Genomic DNA, 21,094 nt, shown 5'->3' on the forward strand with positions numbered 1-21,094 from the left:
CGGGTTTAATCAGTGAGGTTAATGAGTCCACTATGCGAGCGATCATCAGAGGTTCTGGTCTGTCCGGCGTGATGGTCACGTTTTGTAAGTGATGCACCATCTTAATTACAGCATGTAATTTGCGGATAAGCTGTCCAAGTCTTTCATCTGCAGGTCGCCGGAGGTCCTGCCTAACATCTGCTGGGGGTCCAAATCTTGTCGCTCGTCTGGTAGGTGAGCCCCGGACCGCTGCTGCATAAGAGCGGGGCTGTGGAAAATAAGGCCGGGACCCGTCGTACATAGGAGGCGCAGGCCAGTTAGGATTTGAAGGTGAAGCCCTACTCCAGCCAAAATTTGGGAACCTTGGCGCCCTCTTCCAGCCGGAGACGGGAAATGCACGGTCCATCCTATGGTCCGGTCGGCCCCGGTAATTAAAGCTGAGCGCACGGGGATTTCTGTAGTGTCTCCTCCCGTAGCGCACCGTGGTCCAAGCACCTCCATCCTCCTCTCCGTCGTAGAAGTGCATGGCAGGTGTTACGGTTTTTCCACCAGGCAAGAATGTAATCAAAAATAGAAAAACTTGCAAACTTTGAAAAAAGAAAAAAAGAAAAAAGCGGGACAACCACTTAAATGAGTGTTTTTATTCACAAAAATGTAAAAAAAATAAATAAATAAACAATACAAAATTAGAATAAAGTGTGCTCGCTACGCGTTTCGGCAAATTCTGCCTTCATCAGGCTCTATGCACACCACAACAGCTACAACTTGGCTGGACAGGCGTAAAAGTGAAGTGAGAGACAAAAGGTGGCTGTTTTATTCACACTGTCTTACCGAGGAGCACGCGTCGGCCTCATGGGCCCTGCGTGTCCTGAGCCATGGGCCCTGTGCGTTCTAAGCCCCTCCCCTGCATGCATACTGCTAACCAGGCAAAAAGACACGTGAAACAAAACCTTTTCCTTCCAACCATGTTATTGCTTTATGTTTAAGATTATTTAAATGTCTAATAACTGATTAAGGGTTGGGATTAGGGTTCAGATTAAACTAAAGGTTAGGGTTAGAAACAGGACCAGGGGTAGGGTTAAAGTAATAATAATAATCATCATAAAACAGTAATAAGAACCATAAGAACAATAGCCATAATAACAGTAACAATGATAACAAAATCTCTCACACTGTTCACCATAAAGAAAAACCCTGGGTCATGAGAAAATGCTCCACCAGTGGGTTATGCACCTATCCATTATGAGCAATATTATATTTATGTTGTCACTTTCTTGTGCTAACAAAAGTTTCGGTTTGTCCCACCAAATGTTAATCCCACAAAGAACAGGAAACATGATTAATACAGTCTTGTGTTTTGGGTCTGATTTTTTTAAAAAGTTATCTATGGAAATAAAAGTTAAACCGTTTTTGAGGAGGTCACCTTGTTGTTCTGTCAGGGCATCACTTTTTAGTCAAAACCATGATATTGTGGGGCCATAAAGGGCTGTCCCCTTACACACTCTACCCTGAATGGACTTAGTGGGTATTCCACTTTAAAAAATACCTCCAATGTTCCAACATTGCTCTGGCCGTGTCCTCGGTCCAGTGAATTGCATCTTTTTCTGTTGCAAAATGCGAGTCCTCCAGCAGGGGGATGTGTCTCATATTTTTTTTTAATATGCTGATTTAGTAGTTTCATGTTGTTCTGCTCCATTGCAGATAAGTTACCAGAAAAATTAACCAAGGGAACCCAGATGACAGCAGATGGAAATCTGTGTTTAGCCATCTTCAGAGCCCGCTGGAGCTGTTTAACTGCAGTTTCTTTAATGTTCTGACCTTTGGCGTTAATGCCGGCTGCAATGACCACATTCTGAACCACCAAATCACACGGAACGTGGGCTATCTCAAATAAAGCCTGCATGTGGCGAAAATTAGCACCTGGATAACTCTCAATCTGTAGATCTGGGATGGAATATTCAGGGATTCTGGATAAATTTGAGTCACCAACAATTAGACACCTTTTCTCCACTTCCAGGAACCAGTCAATCAATTTTCTGTTTGTTTCAGGGTGACGCTTTACCTTGAAAACCTGCCGCTCTGGGGCAGGTAAGTCAACACGGGCTACTGGTGGCTCAGCACCGTCACCTGCTAGCTCCAGCCCTGTAATACAGCGTTCCTCCGCTGAAGCTGGAGATGCGCTGTCCTCCTGGCATTCTGTCACACCCGGGCTGTCCGAAATATGATCCAGCCCCGAACTACCTGAAGCTGGGGGGTCAGCGTCCGTGTCCGCCTCATCCCCATCTTCCTCGCTGTCGTATTCATTATCGAACTCCTCCTCCTCCTCGTGAAGAACCTCCCCGCCGCGGTTCTCCTCTCTATCGGAGCTTTCCTCCTCCTAGGAGCTGTCCAGTGCTGAAATTCGGGAAGGTGGCGCCCGTGCTGCCGGTCTGGGAGCAGAGGGTGAAATTATCCCCACAATCTGAGGGAGAAATTCCTCACGCGCCACGAAGGGGTTGCGGCGGGTCGCCGTTCGCGGTCCACGCTGCTTCTCGGCAGCGGCTGCTGGAACTGCATCTGGAGGCCAAGCTGGTGTCATGTCCGTCATAGTTCCAACTGATCGGTTTGTGGCCTCGTAACATTCAGCTTGAATGCTCATGGAGACCCGCTTAGGTTGACGGGTCCTCTTTTTTCTTCCTCCTGATGTGCGCGGCCCCCGGCGGCTATCAGACCCTGCCGGGGGGTGGTGTCGTATCCGCTGGACTTCGCCGCTCCGAGTCTGATCTGCAGGTGATGATCAGGGCCTCTGCCTGATCGAGAACATCCTGCGTGATCCGAGGTAGATTTCTGCAAGCCCATCGTGTCGCCACGATGAAGGCTTCCCTCCAATCTCGGGTTAAATCACCGGGGAGATCCTGTAAAAGTTTCTCCAGCCTCTTTTGGTAGTGATCCTGGAGGATCTGCAGTGTGTTCTGTCCCCAGTTTTTTGCGTTGCCCTCAATGAGGTCTAACACATCATCCGTGGGATCAGCGGGTTTAATCAGTGAGGTTAATGAGTCCACTATGCGAGCGATTGTCAGATAAATGCATCTAAACATTAAAGAAAAACACAATTAGAAATAATAGACCACAGCAAGAATCAAGTTTCTCATGCACGAGGGAGAAGCAGCCAGTGTGACAGAAGACAACCAGCACGCTGCTCTTCTCAAAGGTTCTGCTCTCCCTGTGCACCTTTTATTAAGAACACAAGAAGGAGGTAACAGTTTCAAAACAAAGAGGAAAAGTTCATTAGGGGGTGTCATACAATGACCCCTTTGGTGGATTCTAACTTCAAACAGTATCACTTATCAGCTGAGGATAGTGTGTCGTAAAACCCCCCTGTTCCTGGCTGGGCATGAGAAGCAGATGACCAAACACACAGAACTGTTTTCAGAAGAGGTAAAAAGGTCAATCTGAGTTAACATTTAAAGAAATACATTTAAACAATGATAATAATAAAACAAATTCCTTCACATACTCCCTCCTGTTTATCATTGATGTTAAAATCTCACATCCAATATCACATCTCTTTTCAGTTTTCTGTGACATCTTCATTTTCATAACACTTTCAATTTACACTCAGATGAGAAGTTTTTTTTTTTTTTTTTCAAGTCATTTCAATTTCAAAATCATTACAGTCATCTTGTTCTCCCTTTAATAACAAGTTGTATTCTTGACTCAGAAGAACACTTTGTACTCAACCATTCTCTGCTCTGGAAATCATAGATTGAATACAAGGAAAAATGCACATAGTGAACACACAACATATAATCAGTACCATAAGAATAGGTGTCACTATTTTTAACAAAAGTTGCCACCAGGAACCAAAAGCAAACCAGGAGAAGAAATCCCAAGATTGGGGTTTCCTGTCATCCTGCATTCCCTGCTGAACCTTTTCAAGTTGATGTAATGCTTCAGTGACGCTGTGACCTTCATCGGTGTTGTCAGGAATAAATGTACAACAGGTATCATTTAACATTTTACAAACACCTCCCTCCTGAGCAACCAATAAGTCCAAAACCAATCTGTTCTGTATAACCATAAGTCTCATGCTTGACATTTCTTCATTATAGCCTTTAAATGCTTTAATTGTAGCGTTCAAAAATAAACCTAATCGATAATCAATGGTCTCAATTCTGAGAGCGTTTTTAGCAGTTCCTACCCAGGGAAACAATGCCATAGTTACCTTTTGCCCCGTATTCCAGAGTTTATGGTCTCCAGGTACATCTGATCCCCAAATGGAATCATGTGGCTTGACATCAATAAGGTTACGTCTGTGGCGCAGGTGAGGCTCATGGACTGCAGAAACTATGAAAGTGTGATCTGTGACCTTTACGGGAGCACAAATCCCACTCCAGTCTCTAGGCAGACTGAGGTAGAGGGCCTGCCCACATAACCAAAACATTTGATCAACCACATAAGTACCATTGTTACCTGGCATTAAATCTGGATTAGATCCAACACAACGTCTTCTGGGGCAGGGAACTGCATAACCATGGGAAACTCTGTCATTGATTATCTGGACTGTGAAGGGAACAAGAAGTTCATGACACATCTTTGTCGGCAAAGTTCCTAAAAATTCTGTGCCATTGTTAGTTACGCAATGTGGAAACACAGTTCCTGGTTCCACACTAGCATATGGAGCTAATGATTTTGTCAATTTCAGTTTTTTAAACTGATACAAACTCTTGCAACTTGGTCTCACAAGAGTACCATTTGAAGTGGTGACGGCTCCAGTACTAATATACCCTCTGGTACTATATTCAATAACACAGTCGCTTTTCCACTCAGAAAATTGCTTTGCCTGCAAATTAGGATGTAGGGATGAAGCTGGAATTACAGAACAAACATAGCAATCAGATCTATTCCTTTCTTTAGCCAGTAACATAACATACCTATACCAAGAATTTGTCATATACAGGTGAGTTATGTTCATTTTTGGACTATTCAAAACATCATGTTCATCAATACTCAGCCATCGTCGAGAAACATTTAGTCTTTCCTCGTTGGTGGTTCTTCTTGCAGGTGGATAATGATTCCAAAAGAACCAAATCCATGTGGTTGCTCCTGTCAGGAATAGCAAGAACAGTAAACAAAATAAACTGTCTCTTAGCCCAGTTGGACACGCCATGGTGGATATGTACCTATCTTCGGGAGGGAGAGGTTACTAGCACATCACCTCCTCAAGTCCTCTAACAGTGTAGGATCCGTGTAGTGCAAAAGAGATCTGGTGTGCTTTCTTCCCTAAGACTAGGTGGATCGCTCGGCTTCGCTGACGTTGAGACAAGCAGCTTCTATACGGCTGCCTCCCTTTGTAGTCAGACTTCCCCACCTAGCAGTTGGAATTAGCCTCACCCAGATGCTTTTTCTTGCAGTGTGACAGGTGGATCCAAGACGTCCTTTCAGCAATCTTGACAGCTGTTGGTGTAGTCAGCAGGACTTGGAATGGCCCTTCCCACCGTGGGCTGGACCAACACTTCCTTTTTATGGCCTTCACAAACACCCAGTCACCAACCTGCACTGGTGAAGTGTCCTGTGGAGATAAAAAGGAATCTGGCACTTGATTTGTCCTTTGCACATCTTTAGTGGTAAACATTTTTCTCAAATAATCCACTAAATTTGCATCATCATCTGGAGAATGTTGCTGTGTAGGATCAAGGTCTTGTAACCTATAAGAACGTCCATACAACATTTCAAAAGGCGTTAAAGGTTGACCTGCTGTGCGTGTGATACGCATGCTTAGTTGAACTAAGTCTATGCAGTCAGGCCACTGTCTGTTTGTCTCTTCCATGCATTTCTTTAACTTTGATTTGATAGTGCCATTAGTTCTCTCAACTAATCCTGCACTCTGTGGGTGATAACTACAATGTCTCTTTAAATCAATATAAAGATGTTGAGCCATTTTGTCTATCACTTGATTTACAAAATGTGTACCATTATCACTCCTTATCACTTGTGGTATGCCAAAAGTTGGGATTATTCTTTTACAAATAGCTTTAGCTACTGTAATAGCATCTTGTGTTGCACATGGAAAAATTTCAACCCATTTGGAAAATGCATCAATAATCACTAAACAATATTTCAATCCCTTGCTTTTATTCAATTCAATAAAATCCATATGGATTGTATGGAAAGGAAAAGGTGGTTCAGGAAATTTTCCTCTCTTAGGTCTAACATTGCCTTGGGGATTATGACGCATACATGTTACACATTGTTTACAAAAATTTTTTGAATAGAGAATAAATCCATAAGTTGTATAATATTTCTCTAATAAGTTCATCATCCCCCTTGTTGAGACATGGCAAGGCCCATGACTCAAAATTGCTGCCCATTTGTACATGGATTTTGGTAAAATAGGTTTACCTTCTGTGCTGACATAAAGACCTTGTTCCAACTTTGCTCCCTTTTTCAACCATAAATCTCTTTCTTGTTTCGGTGCACTGTGTTGCATTTCCTTTAAAACATCAGCGGGTGCATCTGCAGTCAAATCCTCATTTGTGCATTGCGTGTTTCAGGCAACAGGACTTGAACCTGTCCCTCAGAATTCTGGGCCACTTCGGGGACTTGAACCCCTGTAAAAGCGCTTTACTTGCCTTGTTGTTGTGGTCTGACTGGTTTACGGATAACGTCAATCCGGACCCAGGGATCAGACCAGTCGATTGGCCGGCGTAGAATTCACTACGACGGACTTTCCTCCGCAGACCTAGTCTCACGGGCTGTCGACAGACTTCAATCGGCGTGGTCCTCCCCCCAAGGACGCAGATATGTTGTCATCCGGCTCGAATGGACCAAAGAATGTCAGATAAATGCATCTAAACATTAAAGAAAAACACAATTAGAAATAATAGACCACAGCAAGAATCAAGTTTCTCATGCACGAGGGAGAAGCAGCCAGTGTGACAGAAGACAACCAGCACGCTGCTCTTCTCAAAGGTTCTGCTCTCCCTGTGCACCTTTTATTAAGAACACAAGAAGGAGGTAACAGTTTCAAAACAAAGAGGAAAAGTTCATTAGGGGGTGTCATACAATGACCCCTTTGGTGGATTCTAACTTCAAACAGTATCACTTATCAGCTGAGGATAGTGTGTCGTAAAACCCCCCTGTTCCTGGCTGGGCATGAGAAGCAGATGACCAAACACACAGAACTGTTTTCAGAAGAGGTAAAAAGGTCAATCTGAGTTAACATTTAAAGAAATACATTTAAACAATGATAATAATAAAACAAATTCCTTCACAGCGATCATCAGAGGTTCTGGTCTGTCCGGCGTGATGGTCACGTTTTGTAAGTGATGCACCATCTTAATTACAGCATGTAATTTGCGGATAAGCTGTCCAAGTCTTTCATCTGCAGGTCGCCGGAGGTCCTGCCTAACATCTGCTGGGGGTCCAAATCTTGTCGCTCGTCTGGTAGGTGAGCCCCGGACCGCTGCTGCATAAGAGCGGGGCTGTGGAAAATAAGGCCGGGACCCGTCGTACATAGGAGGCGCAGGCCAGTTAGGATTTGAAGGTGAAGCCCTACTCCAGCCAAAATTTGGGAACCTTGGCGCCCTCTTTCAGCCGGAGACGGGAAATGCACGGTCCATCCTATGGTCCTGTCGGCCCCGGTAATTAAAGCTGAGCGCACGGGGATTTCTGTAGTGTCTCCTCCCGTAGCGCACCGTGGTCCAAGCACCTCCATCTTCCTCTCCGTCGTAGAGCCATTTTGTCTATCACTTGATTTACAAAATGTGTACCATTATCACTCCTTATCACTTGTGGTATGCCAAAAGTTGGGATTATTCTTTTACAAATAGCTTTAGCTACTGTAATAGCATCTTGTGTTGCACATGGAAAAATTTCAACCCATTTGGAAAATGCATCAATAATCACTAAACAATATTTCAATCCCTTGCTTTTATTCAATTCAATAAAATCCATATGGATTGTATGGAAAGGAAAAGGTGGTTCAGGAAATTTTCCTCTCTTAGGTCTAACATTGCCTTGGGGATTATGACGCATACATGTTACACATTGTTTACAAAAATTTTTTGAATAGAGAATAAATCCATAAGTTGTATAATATTTCTCTAATAAGTTCATCATCCCCCTTGTTGAGACATGGCAAGGCCCATGACTCAAAATTGCTGCCCATTTGTACATGGATTTTGGTAAAATAGGTTTACCTTCTGTGCTGACATAAAGACCTTGTTCCAACTTTGCTCCCTTTTTCAACCATAAATCTCTTTCTTGTTTCGGTGCACTGTGTTGCATTTCCTTTAAAACATCAGCGGGTGCATCTGCAGTCAAATCCTCATTTGTGCATTTTTCTACATCTTTTGTTGCAGCTTGCTTTTCTGTTGCATCTGCAAAGGCATTTCCTTTAGAAATATGATCTGTTCTTCGTGTGTGTCCCTCACATTTACATATTGCCACTTTAGATGGTAACATTACAGCAGTTAATAATTCTTTCAGTAAGTCTACTTGCGTTACTGGTTTTCCTGTTGACGTTTTAAACCCTCTGTTCTTCCACTGTTGACAAAACAAATGCACTGTAGCAAACGCATATTGGCTATCAGTATAGATCGTAACTGGCTTATCTTTAAACAGTTTGCATGCTTCAGTTAAGGCTGTCAACTCTGCTGATTGTGCTGAGTAATTTCCGGGCAGGGGTCCTGCCTTCAAAACCTTATCTTGAGTTACAACAGCAAAACCCACTTTGTTCCTGCCTGTCTCATCTTTCTTCGCTGACCCATCAACAAAAACTATTTCCCCCTCAGTTAGTGGTACATCTGATAAGTCTGGTCTCGGCTTGTAAACTAAAGTTGTTTCTTGTAAGCAATTATGAGGTTCTCCATCTTCTGGTGTAGGCATCAGCGTAGCTGGATTCAATGTAGTACACCTTTCAACAGTCAGGTGAGGCTGTGAAACTAATGTAGCTAAACATGATAAGTGTCTTGCTGGTGATAAAAATGTCATTTTAGTTTGTAATAGTAAAACTGAAACTGCATGCGGCACATACAGAGTAAGCTTGTGGAAAAGCACTACTTCAGCTGAGCTTTCCACTGCCATTGCTGCTGCTATCACTGCTTGAACACAAGGAGGTGTTGCTCTTGCTACAGGATCTAATTTTGAAGAATAAAATGCCACAGGTCTCTGTTTATCTCCATATTTTTGTAACAAAACAGATGTCATAAATCCATCTCTACAGTCTACAGTTTGACTGAAAGGTTTACTGTAATCCGGAAGAGCTAACACTGTTGTTCTGGCTAATGCTTGTTTTAATTCACAAAATGCTTTTACACCTTGTTCTGTCCATTTAATTTTATCATAAGCTGCCATAGGTGCTTCATAAATCAATTCTTGTAGTGGGGCTGCTATTTCAGCATAGTTTGGAATCCACATGCGACAGTAATTACATAACCCTAGAAATGACATCATTTGTTTCTTTGTTAAGGGTTGTGGTGCTGATAAAATCGCCACTTTTCTGTCTTCATTTAATTTTCTACCCTGAGATGTTAAAGTATGGCCTAAATATTTAACTTGTGGGGTCCATAGCTGTAATTTGTCTTTGTTTACTTTGTTTCCAGTCTCTGCCAAATAAGTCAATAAAGCTATGGTGTCTTTTTTACAAAACTCCTGTGAGGTTGATGCTATGAGAATGTCATCTACATAAGTTATGATTTGACTTTTCATAGGTGGCTCAAATCCCGCTAAACAGTTTGAAATAGCATCAGAAAAAATGGTAGGACTTTCTGCATAGCCCTGAGGTAGTCTTGTATAAGTGTACTTCTTTCCTTCAAAAGTAAATGCAAACCAATATTGACTATCTGGGTGTAAGGGGACTGAAAAAAATGCATTACTTAGATCGATTACTGAAAACCATTCTGCTCTTGGATCTAAGGTATTTAACAAAGTGTGAGGATCTGGTACATTAGGTGCTCTTTGTACAACTGCATCATTTACTGGTCTCAGATCTTGAACCATCCTCCAAGATGTAGAAGGAGGAGCCTTTTTAACTGGGAAAATTGGTGTGTTACAAGGTGACTCTGGGCACTGTACTAACACTCCTGCTTTGTACAGTTCATCTATCACAGGCCTTATTCCCTCTTTTGCATCATCCTTTAAAGGATATTGTTTTTTCCGTGGAGTATATTCTGTCTTCCCTCTAATGACCACTGGTGGGCATCCTTTAATTAACCCTACATCTGCTGGCCCTTTAGTCCAAAATGACTGTGGAAGATCTTTAAGAGAATCTTCCTCTTCCTCTGTCAACATAATTTTCACTCAGCTTCTTCTGTCAGTCAGATGCGCATTAGCCTGTGTAATCACTACCCAGTTTAATGCAATCCTTTTAAACTTAGTTTCAGGATTGGTAGAAATCCCAGTTTCCGGATCAGTCTGCCAGTCCAAAGTATAGGTCACTTCCTGCACATGTTCTTTCATTTCTTCCCATTTTTCTCGTGAACCTTTAGAACAAGAAATAAATGGAACTGCATCTGCCATCTGTTTCCAATTTGTCAGTCTTTCTGTATACATTAAATTTTTTGCTTCTGGTGTAACTGTCACAGTACAGAAACTAGTTTCATCTTTCCAATAAAAATCATTTATTGTACATTTTTGAAATCCTAGTTTACTCACTGCTTCATCATATCTCCTGTCAGGGCCAGGAGACTTTTTGCATCTTAACATGACATACAGATTTTCTGGAGACATAAAATCTGCATGGGGTGACACTCTGGCTTTTGCTTTTTCCATTAAGTTTTTTGCAGTCTGTCCAAGATCAGTTTTCGGTAGATCTAAAGTCCAATAATAGTGTGGTTCACCTCTGCCTTCTAACACACAGATGTCTGTATCTGGGCAACGTCGTGCTTGCATCCCCCCTTCTCTGGTGGGGTAAATTCCTAACTTTAATCTTATCATGACATCTCTCCCTAAAAGATTAAAAGGACAGTTTGGTGCTAAAACCACAGGAATGCTTGTTGTTTCATTAGTGTCAGGATTTTCAAAACAAACTGGTTTACTCTAATGTTTAGTTTCAATTTGACCATCTGCAGATCTCATTTGTATTGTTTTATTTGACTTAGGAAAATCATTGTAATGACTTTTTATCACAGTTCTACAAGCCCCTGAGTCACAAAGAAAAACAAACGGTTGTCCCTGAACATAAAGAGTTATTTCTGGCTTTTCCATAAGACAAACTTCAGTGAGATCTAAAAATTCATCACAAATTGGTTGAATTTCTGGTTCAGATTCATTGTTAATCTTGACATTACTTCTACCATCTAGTCAATCTGATTTCTTTCTTTCAGGACAATCTCTCAGCCAATGATCTCTCTGTCCGCAAATCCAACATCCATCATCAACCTGCTCTGACCCTCTGTTGCTACTTCCTCTAAACCTTCCTCTAAAACTTCCTTTAAAATTTCCTTTTCCACGACCACGCCCTTGGCCACGTCCACGATTTCTTCCTCTGTTCATGTTCCTTCCAAAAAACACATCACTACTTTCCTCCTGCCAAAATGTATCTACACTTTGATTTCTAAATTTCTTCTTATTCACCATCACTTTTTCTGCATGAACAGCAAAATTCATAAACTGTTGCAGTGCTCCTGTAGGTAGATCAATGTAATGCTTCCTTATCCAGTCTGCAATTTCTGGTCTCATAGCTTGCAGTAAGGCTTGTTTCAGCTGCTGTCTATAGGCACCATCATCATTATCATCATCTCTGAGTCCACTGTTAGCTTTAAAAACTTCTTCAAATCTGACTCTAAAATCAGACACTAACTCTCCATCTTTTTGTTTAGTTTGACCAATCTTTCCATAATCAGGTCTCATTGGAAAGGCTTCTCTAATTCTTTGTCCTAAAAGTGTAAGACTTTGAATTAACTCTTGACTGTTATGTGGAAGAGGTCTGGGTGGATCATCATCATTCATAGGATTCCAATTTCCCTTTACTTTTGCCCAGTCTGCTTTCATAGCAGTCATCCATGCTTGTTGACATTCAATGCCATTCAGATGATAAGCTCTCTGAACTTCCATCATTTGCTCATGAAAATCATGTGGATTTTCCCTGTGAGAGATAACTCCCTCTACTGCCTTCTTAACATCCTCCACTGTCCAGGTCCTAAACACAAGAAGTGTAGGTCTCTGGCCATCTTCTCCAGCTCTAGGATTGGGCACTTCAATCATTGGAAATGTCTCAGCAATTTCAGATGACCCTCCAGCTTCTTCCAAACCAACCCCCATAGTTTTACTCCATTCAAGTTTTTTCCCTTTTCCTCTTAACATCATTTTTTCTTTTTCTGGTTTATTTAAATCAGTCAGTGGCGGGTAAAGACCCGTCAAGGAAGGAGCAGTTGGCCCCTCATAAGGAGGGGGTGAGAAAACAGCTGGATTCTGTTCCCCCCCTTCTTCATCACGTCCCCGCTCACCCTGCAGCTCAGCTGCAGCCTGCTGCAGGGGTCTTGGTCTTATCACAACTGATTCATCATCCTCTTTTTTAGCAATCAGACATGCTTCCCTAGTTTTACTCTTCTGAATGCCATTCTTTCTTTTTGTTGCTTCATTTAACCACAGTTTAGCACAAATTAAGTCTTCACTACTTCTTGTTTCTTTTTTATTTTTTATTTTGTTTTTAATTTGTAACCTTTGAACTAATTCAGTACATGCCTGTACTCCAAGATTCCCCTTAAAATTGTAGTTTTTATCCCATTTTCTCAAGAACGTAGTTGAGCCTGGATGAGCTCTTTCCATGTATTTTGAATCCCCTGTTAATTCTACTTTTCTATTTGAATTCCCCATTTGTTTTTTGTTATTTTTATTTTTTTATTATTTACGTTAGTCACAGAGTGTGATCAGAACCAACAGAGAATTTCTCTCAGGACCGAATTTCACTCCCCGTGCAACAAGCTTCTAGGTCAGACCTATTGTCTGATCCGGTCACACGTTTAGGGTCCTCCCAGGAGCAAAACACGTTTTAGACTCTGGGTTCCTTTCACCTAAAGCCAAATGAGATGAAATCTTGTTCTACTCCAACAAGCAGCCTTGTGTTAACACCGCAAGGTTTCCAGCTGCCCACTGTTTCGAACAAGTTCACTCCTTTCACACAGGCACACACATTCACACCAAAAAAAATTTTTTATTTTTATTTATTTTTAAATTTTAATAGGCCTTTTAGGGACTTGAACCCTCTAACGCGTTTTAGGCTGCAGGACTTGAACCTACACCTTTATACAGAATTCTGGACTTTTCCGGGACTTCAAACCCACACGTGTTTCAGGCAACAGGACTTGAACCTGTCCCTCAGAATTCTGGGCCACTTCGGGGACTTGAACCCCTGTAAAAGCGCTTTACTTGCCTTGTTGTTGTGGTCTGACTGGTTTACGGATAACGTCAATCCGGACCCAGGGATCAGACCAGTCGATTGGCCGGCGTAGAATTCACTACGACGGACTTTCCTCCGCAGACCTAGTCTCACGGGCTGTCGACAGACTTCAATCGGCGTGGTCCTCCCCCCAAGGACGCAGATATGTTGTCATCCGGCTCGAATGGACCAAAGAATGTCAGATAAATGCATCTAAACATTAAAGAAAAACACAATTAGAAATAATAGACCACAGCAAGAATCAAGTTTCTCATGCACGAGGGAGAAGCAGCCAGTGTGACAGAAGACAACCAGCACGCTGCTCTTCTCAAAGGTTCTGCTCTCCCTGTGCACCTTTTATTAAGAACACAAGAAGGAGGTAACAGTTTCAAAACAAAGAGGAAAAGTTCATTAGGGGGTGTCATACAATGACCCCTTTGGTGGATTCTAACTTCAAACAGTATCACTTATCAGCTGAGGATAGTGTGTCGTAAAACCCCCCTGTTCCTGGCTGGGCATGAGAAGCAGATGACCAAACACACAGAACTGTTTTCAGAAGAGGTAAAAAGGTCAATCTGAGTTAACATTTAAAGAAATACATTTAAACAATGATAATAATAAAACAAATTCCTTCACAGCGATCATCAGAGGTTCTGGTCTGTCCGGCGTGATGGTCACGTTTTGTAAGTGATGCACCATCTTAATTACAGCATGTAATTTGCGGATAAGCTGTCCAAGTCTTTCATCTGCAGGTCGCCGGAGGTCCTGCCTAACATCTGCTGGGGGTCCAAATCTTGTCGCTCGTCTGGTAGGTGAGCCCCGGACCGCTGCTGCATAAGAGCGGGGCTGTGGAAAATAAGGCCGGGACCCGTCGTACATAGGAGGCGCAGGCCAGTTAGGATTTGAAGGTGAAGCCCTACTCCAGCCAAAATTTGGGAACCTTGGCGCCCTCTTTCAGCCGGAGACGGGAAATGCACGGTCCATCCTATGGTCCGGTCGGCCCCGGTAATTAAAGCTGAGCGCACGGGGATTTCTGTAGTGTCTCCTCCCGTAGCGCACCGTGGTCCAAGCACCTCCATCTTCCTCTCCGTCGTAGAAGTGCATGGCAGGTGTTACGGTTTTCCACCAGGCAAGAATGTGATCAAAAATAGAAAAACTTGCAAACTTTGAAAAAAGAAAAAAAGAAAAAAAGAAAAAAGCGGGACAACCACTTAAATGAGTGTTTTTATTCACAAAAATGTAAAAAAAATAAATAAATAAACAATACAAAATTAGAATAAAGTGTGCTCGCTACGCGTTTCGGCAAATTCTGCCTTCATCAGGCTCTATGCACACCACAACAGCTACAACTTGGCTGGACAGGCGTAAAAGTGAAGTGAGAGACAAAAGGTGGCTGTTTTCTTCACACTGTCTTACCGAGGAGCACGCGTCGGCCTCATGGGCCCTGCGTGTCCTGAGCCATGGGCCCTGTGCGTTCTAAGCCCCTCCCCTGCATGCATACTGCTAACCAGGCAAAAAGACACGTGAAACAAAACCTTTTCCTTCCAACCATGTTATTGCTTTATGTTTAAGATTATTTAAATTTCTAATAACTGATTAAGGGTTGGGATTAGGGTTCAGATTAAACTAAAGGTTAGGGTTAGAAACAGGACCAGGGGTAGGGTTAAAGTAATAATAATAATCATCATAAAACAGTAATAAGAACCATAAGAACAATAGCCATAATAACAGTAACAATGATAACAAAATCTCTCACACTGTTCACCATAAAGAAAAACCCTGGGTCATGAGAAAATGCTCCACCAGTGGGTTATGCACCTATCCATTATGAGCAATATTATATTTATGTTGTCACTTTCTTGTGCTAACAAAAGTTTCGGTTTGTCCCACCAAATGTTAATCCCACAAAGAACAGGAAACATGATTAATACAGTCTTGTGTTTTGGGTCTGTATTTTTTTAAAAAGTTATCTATGGAAATAAAAGTTAAACCGTTTTTGAGGAGGTCACCTTGTTGTTCTGTCAGGGCATCACTTTTCAGTCAAAACCATGATATTGTGGGGCCATAAAGGGCTGTCCCCTTACACACTCTACCCTGAATGGACTTAGTGGGTATTCCACTTTAAAAAATACCTCCAATGTTCCAACATTGCTCTGGCCGTGTCCTCGGTCCAGTGAATTGCATCTTTTTCTGTTGCAAAATGCGAGTCCTCCAGCAGGGGGATGTGTCTCATATTTTTTTTTTTAATATGCTGATTTACAGCATATTAAACGCTTTCATGTTGTTCTGCTCCATTGCAGATAAGTTACCAGAAAAATTAACCAAGGGAACCCAGATGACAGCAGATGGAAATCTGTGTTTAGCCATCTTCAGAGCCCGCTGGAGCTGTTTAACTGCAGTTTCTTTAATGTTCTGACCTTTGGCGTTAATGCCGGCTGCAATGACCACATTCTGAACCACCAAATCCCACGGAACGTGGGCTATCTCAAATAAAGCCTGCATGTGGCGAAAATTAGCACCTGGACACCTCTCAATCTGTAGATCTGGGATGGAATATTCAGGGATTCTGGATAAATTTGAGTCACCAACAATAAGACACCTTTTCTCCACTTCCAGAAACCACTCAATCAATTCTGTGTTTGTTTCAGGGTGACGCTTTGCCTTGAAAACCTGCCGCTCTGGGGCAGGTAAGTCAACACGGGCTACTGGTGGCTCAGCACCGTCACCTGCTAGCTCCAGCCCTGTAATACAGCGTTCCTCCGCTGAAGCTGGAGATGCGCTGTCCTCCTGGCATTCTGTCACACCCGGGCTGTCCGAAATATTGTGATGATGTGGGGGGATTGCATGTTGTAGGGTGTTTTTCTTTTGCATGTTTGTGGTGCTACCTGTTTGTTGCATGCTTTCTATGGACACACCCCCCTTGTAACATAGCGCGCCGATCCACCGCACCTGCTCCTCATCAGGAGGGACTTATAAAAGTCCTGAGGAGGAAAGCCAAAGGCAGTCGCACACCGACAGCAGGCGCATGCACGCGGGGCGCGAGTGGGACGCCGGGACCGCCAGACGTCGGGACCGCCAGACGTCGGGAAGACTCGCTGTGATCGGGACACACACTCTGAGAGCGCTGGGCGCTGGGACCATCAGTCTGCAGAGCGATCGACACGCAAGGGCAGGGCAGGGACCCTGCCTGTGTGTAAGTAGCCGAACGGGCTTCAGCAGACTGGTGGAAATAGGTGGGAGGGCTAGTGGCAGCCTGCATCAGGAATTGCTTTTCGTGCTGCCGCTTGCCTGTTTCCACAGATTCCAGCGTGTCCAGGAGAGCCAGCTGGAGGTGACGCGGAGGAGTGCCGGTCACAAACCCCAGAGGCGGAACGGAGCCCGCCCCCCAGGTCTTTGTGTGTATGACTGGAGGGATCCTCGGAACAGCGTCGGGGGAAGAGAGACGTCTCCTGGTTTGGGATCAGTGATTCCCCCCTTTGAGCTGCATTTTTAAACCAGTTTTAACTGTTCTTTGGACTTTTAGGTCTCTTTTATCCTTTTTCAACTGTTCCTGGGATTTTTATCGTGTTTTACTGTTTTAATCCGTGCCTAGAATTTTTAGACGCATTTTATGCTTGTTTTAAGTGTCTTTTAACTGGAACTTTTTGGCCATTCATATGTTTTTTCCATCGGAATAAATTGTCATTGTGGCCAAGAATTTGGGTCCTCTTTGGTGGTGTGCGTGCGCTCTCCCCAGATCATTCCTCTAGCCCTTCAATACCCTCATTCAATTTTTTGTTGTTTACCCCACCTTTCAACCCTCCAGGCCTTACAATATGATCCAGCCCCGAACTACCTGAAGCTGGGGGGTCAGCGTCCGTGTCCGCCTCATCCCCATCTTCCTCGCTGTCGTATTCATTATCGAACTCCTCCTCCTCCTCGTGAAGAACCTCCCCGCCGCGGTTCTCCTCTCTATCGGAGCTTTCCTCCTCCTGGGAGCTGTCCAGTGCTGAAATTCGGGAAGGTGGCGCCCGTGCTGCCGGTCTGGGAGCAGAGGGTGAAGTTATCCCCACAATCTGAGGGAGAAATTCCTCACGCGCCACGAAGGGGTTGCGGCGGGTCGCCGTTCGCGGTCCACGCTGCTTCTCGGCAGCGGCTGCTGGAACTGCATCTGGAGGCCAAGCTGGTGTCATGTCCGTCATAGTTCCAACTGATCGGTTTGTGGCCTCGTAACATTCAGCTTGAATGCTCATGGAGACCCGCTCAGGTTGACGGGTCCTCTTTTTTCTTCCTCCTGATGTGCGCGGCCCCCGGCGGCTATCAGACCCTGCCGGGGGGTGGTGTCGTAGCCGCTGGACTTCGCCGCTCCGAGTCTGATCTGCAGGTGATGATCAGGGCCTCTGCCTGATCGAGAACATCCTGCGTGATCCGAGGTAGATTTCTGCAAGCCCATCGTGTCGCCACGATGAAGGCTTCCCTCCAATCTCGGGTTAAATCACCGGGGAGATCCTGTAAAAGTTTCTCCAGCCTCTTTTGGTAGTGATCCTGGAGGATCTGCAGTGTGTTCTGTCCCCAGTTTTTTGCGTTGCCCTCAATGAGGTCTAACACATCATCCGTGGGATCAGCGGGTTTAATCAGTGAGGTTAATGAGTCCACTATGCGAGCGATCATCAGAGGTTCTGGTCTGTCCGGCGTGATGGTCACGTTTTGTAAGTGATGCACCATCTTGATTACAGCATGTAATTTGCGGATAAGCTGTCCAAGTCTTTCATCTGCAGGTCACCGGAGGTCCTGCCTAACATCTGCTGGGGGTCCAAATCTTGTCGCTCGTCTGGTAGGTGAGCCCCGGACCGCTGCTGCATAAGAGCGGGGCTGTGGAAAATAAGGCCGGGACCCGTCGTACATAGGAGGCGCAGGCCAGTTAGGATTTGAAGGTGAAGCCCTACTCCAGCCAAAATTTGGGAACCTTGGCGCCCTCTTCCAGCCGGAGACGGGAAATGCACGGTCCATCCTATGGTCCGGTCGGCCCCGGTAATTAAAGCTGAGCGCACGGGGATTTCTGTAGTGTCTCCTCCCGTAGCGCACCGTGGTCCAAGCACCTCCATCCTCCTCTCCGTCGTAGAAGTGCATGGCAGGTGTTACGGTTTTTCCACCAGGCAAGAATGTAATCAAAAATAGAAAAACTTGCAAACTTTGAAAAAAGAAAAAAAGAAAAAAGCGGGACAACCACTTAAATGAGTGCTTTTATTCACAAAAATGTAAAAAAATAAATAAATAAATAATACAAAATTAGAATAAAGTGTGCTCGCTACGCGTTTCGGCAAATTCTGCCTTCATCAGGCTCTATGCACACCACAACAGCTACAACTTGGCTGGACAGGCGTAAAAGTGAAGTGAGAGACAAAAGGTGGCTGTTTTATTCACACTGTCTTACCAAGGAGCACGCGTCGGCCTCATGGGCCCTGCGTGTCCTGAGCCATGGGCCCTGTGCGTTCTAAGCCCCTCCCCTGCATGCATACTGCTAACCAGGCAAAAAGACAGTGAAACAAAACCTTTTCCTTCCAACCATGTTATTGCTTTATGTTTAAGATTATTTAAATTTCTAATAACTGATTAAGGGTTGGGATTAGGGTTCAGATTAAACTAAAGGTTAGGGTTAGAAACAGGACCAGGGGTAGGGTTAAAGTAATAATAATAATCATCATAAAACAGTAATAAGAACCATAAGAACAATAGCCATAATAACAGTAACAATGATAACAAAATCTCTCACACTGTTCACCATAAAGAAAAACCCTGGGTCATGAGAAAATGCTCCACCAGTGGGCTATGCACCTATCCATTATGAGCAATATTATATTTATGTTGTCACTTTCTTGTGCTAACAAAAGTTTCGGTTTGTCCCACCAAATGTTAATCCCGCAAAGAACAGGAAACATGATTAATACAGTCTTGTGTTTTGGGTCTGTATTTTTTTAAAAAGTTATCTATGGAAATAAAAGTTAAACCGTTTTTGAGGAGGTCACCTTGTTGTTCTGTCAGGGCATCACTTTTCAGTCAAAACCATGATATTGTGGGGCCATAAAGGGCTGTCCCCTTACACACTCTACCCTGAATGGACTTAGTGGGTATTCCACTTTAAAAAATACCTCCAATGTTCCAACATTGCTCTGGCCGTGTCCTCGGTCCAGTGAATTGCATCTTTTTCTGTTGCAAAATGCGAGTCCTCCAGCAGGGGGATGTGTCTCATATTTCTTTTTTAATATGCTGATTTAGTAGTTTCATGTTGTTCTGCTCCATTGCAGATAAGTTACCAGAAAAATTAACCAAGGGAACCCAGATGACAGCAGATGGAAATCTGTGTTTAGCCATCTTCAGAGCCCGCTGGAGCTGTTTAACTGCAGTTTCTTTAATGTTCTGACCTTTGGCGTTAATGCCGGCTGCAATGACCACATTCTGAACCACCAAATCCCACGGAACGTGGGCTATCTCAAATAAAGCCTGCATGTGGCGAAAATTTGCACCTGGACACCTCTCAATCTGTAGATCTGGGATGGAATATTCAGGGATTCTGGATAAATTTGAGTCACCAACAATAAGACACCTTTTCTCCACTTCCAGAAACCAGTCAATCAATTCTGTGTTTGTTTCAGGGTGACGCTTTACCTTGAAAACCTGCCGCTCTGGGGCAGGTAAGTCAACACGGGCTACTGGTGGCTCAGCACCGTCACCTGCTAGCTCCAGCCCTGTAATACAGCGTTCCTCCGCTGAAGCTGGAGATGCGCTGTCCTCCTGGCATTCTGTCACACCCGGGCTGTCCGAAATATTGTGATGATGTGGGGGGATTGCATGTTGTAGGGTGTTTTTCTTTTGCATGTTGGTGCTACCTGTTTGTTGCATGCTTTCTATGGACACACCCCCCTTGTAACATAGCGCGCCGATCCACCGCACCTGCTCCTCATCAGGAGGGACTTATAAAAGTCCTGAGGAGGAAAGCCAAAGGCAGTCGCACACCGACAGCAGGCGCATGCACGCGGGGCGCGAGTGGGACGCCGGGACCGCCAGACGTCGGGACCGCCAGACGTCGGGAAGACTCGCTGTGATCGGGACACACACTCTGAGAGCGCTGGGCGCTGGGACCATCAGTCTGCAGAGCGATCGACACGCAAGGGCAGGGCAGGGACCCTGCCTGTGTGTAAGTAGCCGAACGGGCTTCAGCAGACTGGTGGAAATAGGTGGGAGGGCTAGTGGCAGCCTGCATCAGGAATTGCTTTTCGTGCTGCCGCTTGCCTGTTTCCACAGATTCCAGCGTGTCCAGGAGAGCCAGCTGGAGGTGACGCGGAGGAGTGCCGGTCACAAACCCCAGAGGCGGAACGGAGCCCGCCCCCCAGGTCTTTGTGTGTATGACTGGAGGGATCCTCGGAACAGCGTCGGGGGAAGAGAGACGTCTCCTGGTTTGGGATCAGTGATTCCCCCCTTTGAGCTGCATTTTTAAACCAGTTTTAACTGTTCTTTGGACTTTTAGGTCTCTTTTATCCTTTTTCAACTGTTCCTGGGATTTTTATCGTGTTTTACTGTTTTAATCCGTGCCTAGAATTTTTAGACGCATTTTATGCTTGTTTTAAGTGTCTTTTAACTGGAACTTTTTGGCCATTCATATGTTTTTTCCATCGGAATAAATTGTCATTGTGGCCAAGAATTTGGGTCCTCTTTGGTGGTGTGCGTGCGCTCTCCCCAGATCATTCCTCTAGCCCTTCAATACCCTCATTCAATTTT

General features: G+C 44.2%; 1 long non-coding RNA gene across 1 annotated transcript; it reads right to left on the reverse strand.

Moving 5' to 3' along the window:
* Positions 1 to 3,097: 3,097 nt before the first annotated feature.
* On the reverse strand, positions 3,098 to 7,227 carry LOC144987995 (uncharacterized). Its single transcript, XR_013651689.1, has 2 exons — positions 6,591 to 7,227; positions 3,098 to 5,530 (listed from the first exon to the last, which is right to left on the reverse strand). It is a non-coding gene; the product is annotated as an uncharacterized LOC144987995 (long non-coding RNA).
* Positions 7,228 to 21,094: the final 13,867 nt, after the last annotated feature.

Source organism: Oryzias latipes, chromosome 19 (assembly GCF_053564925.1).
Source record: "Oryzias latipes strain Hd-rR chromosome 19, Olatipes_Hd-rR_3.1".
Lineage (NCBI taxonomy): Eukaryota > Metazoa > Chordata > Actinopteri > Beloniformes > Adrianichthyidae > Oryzias > Oryzias latipes.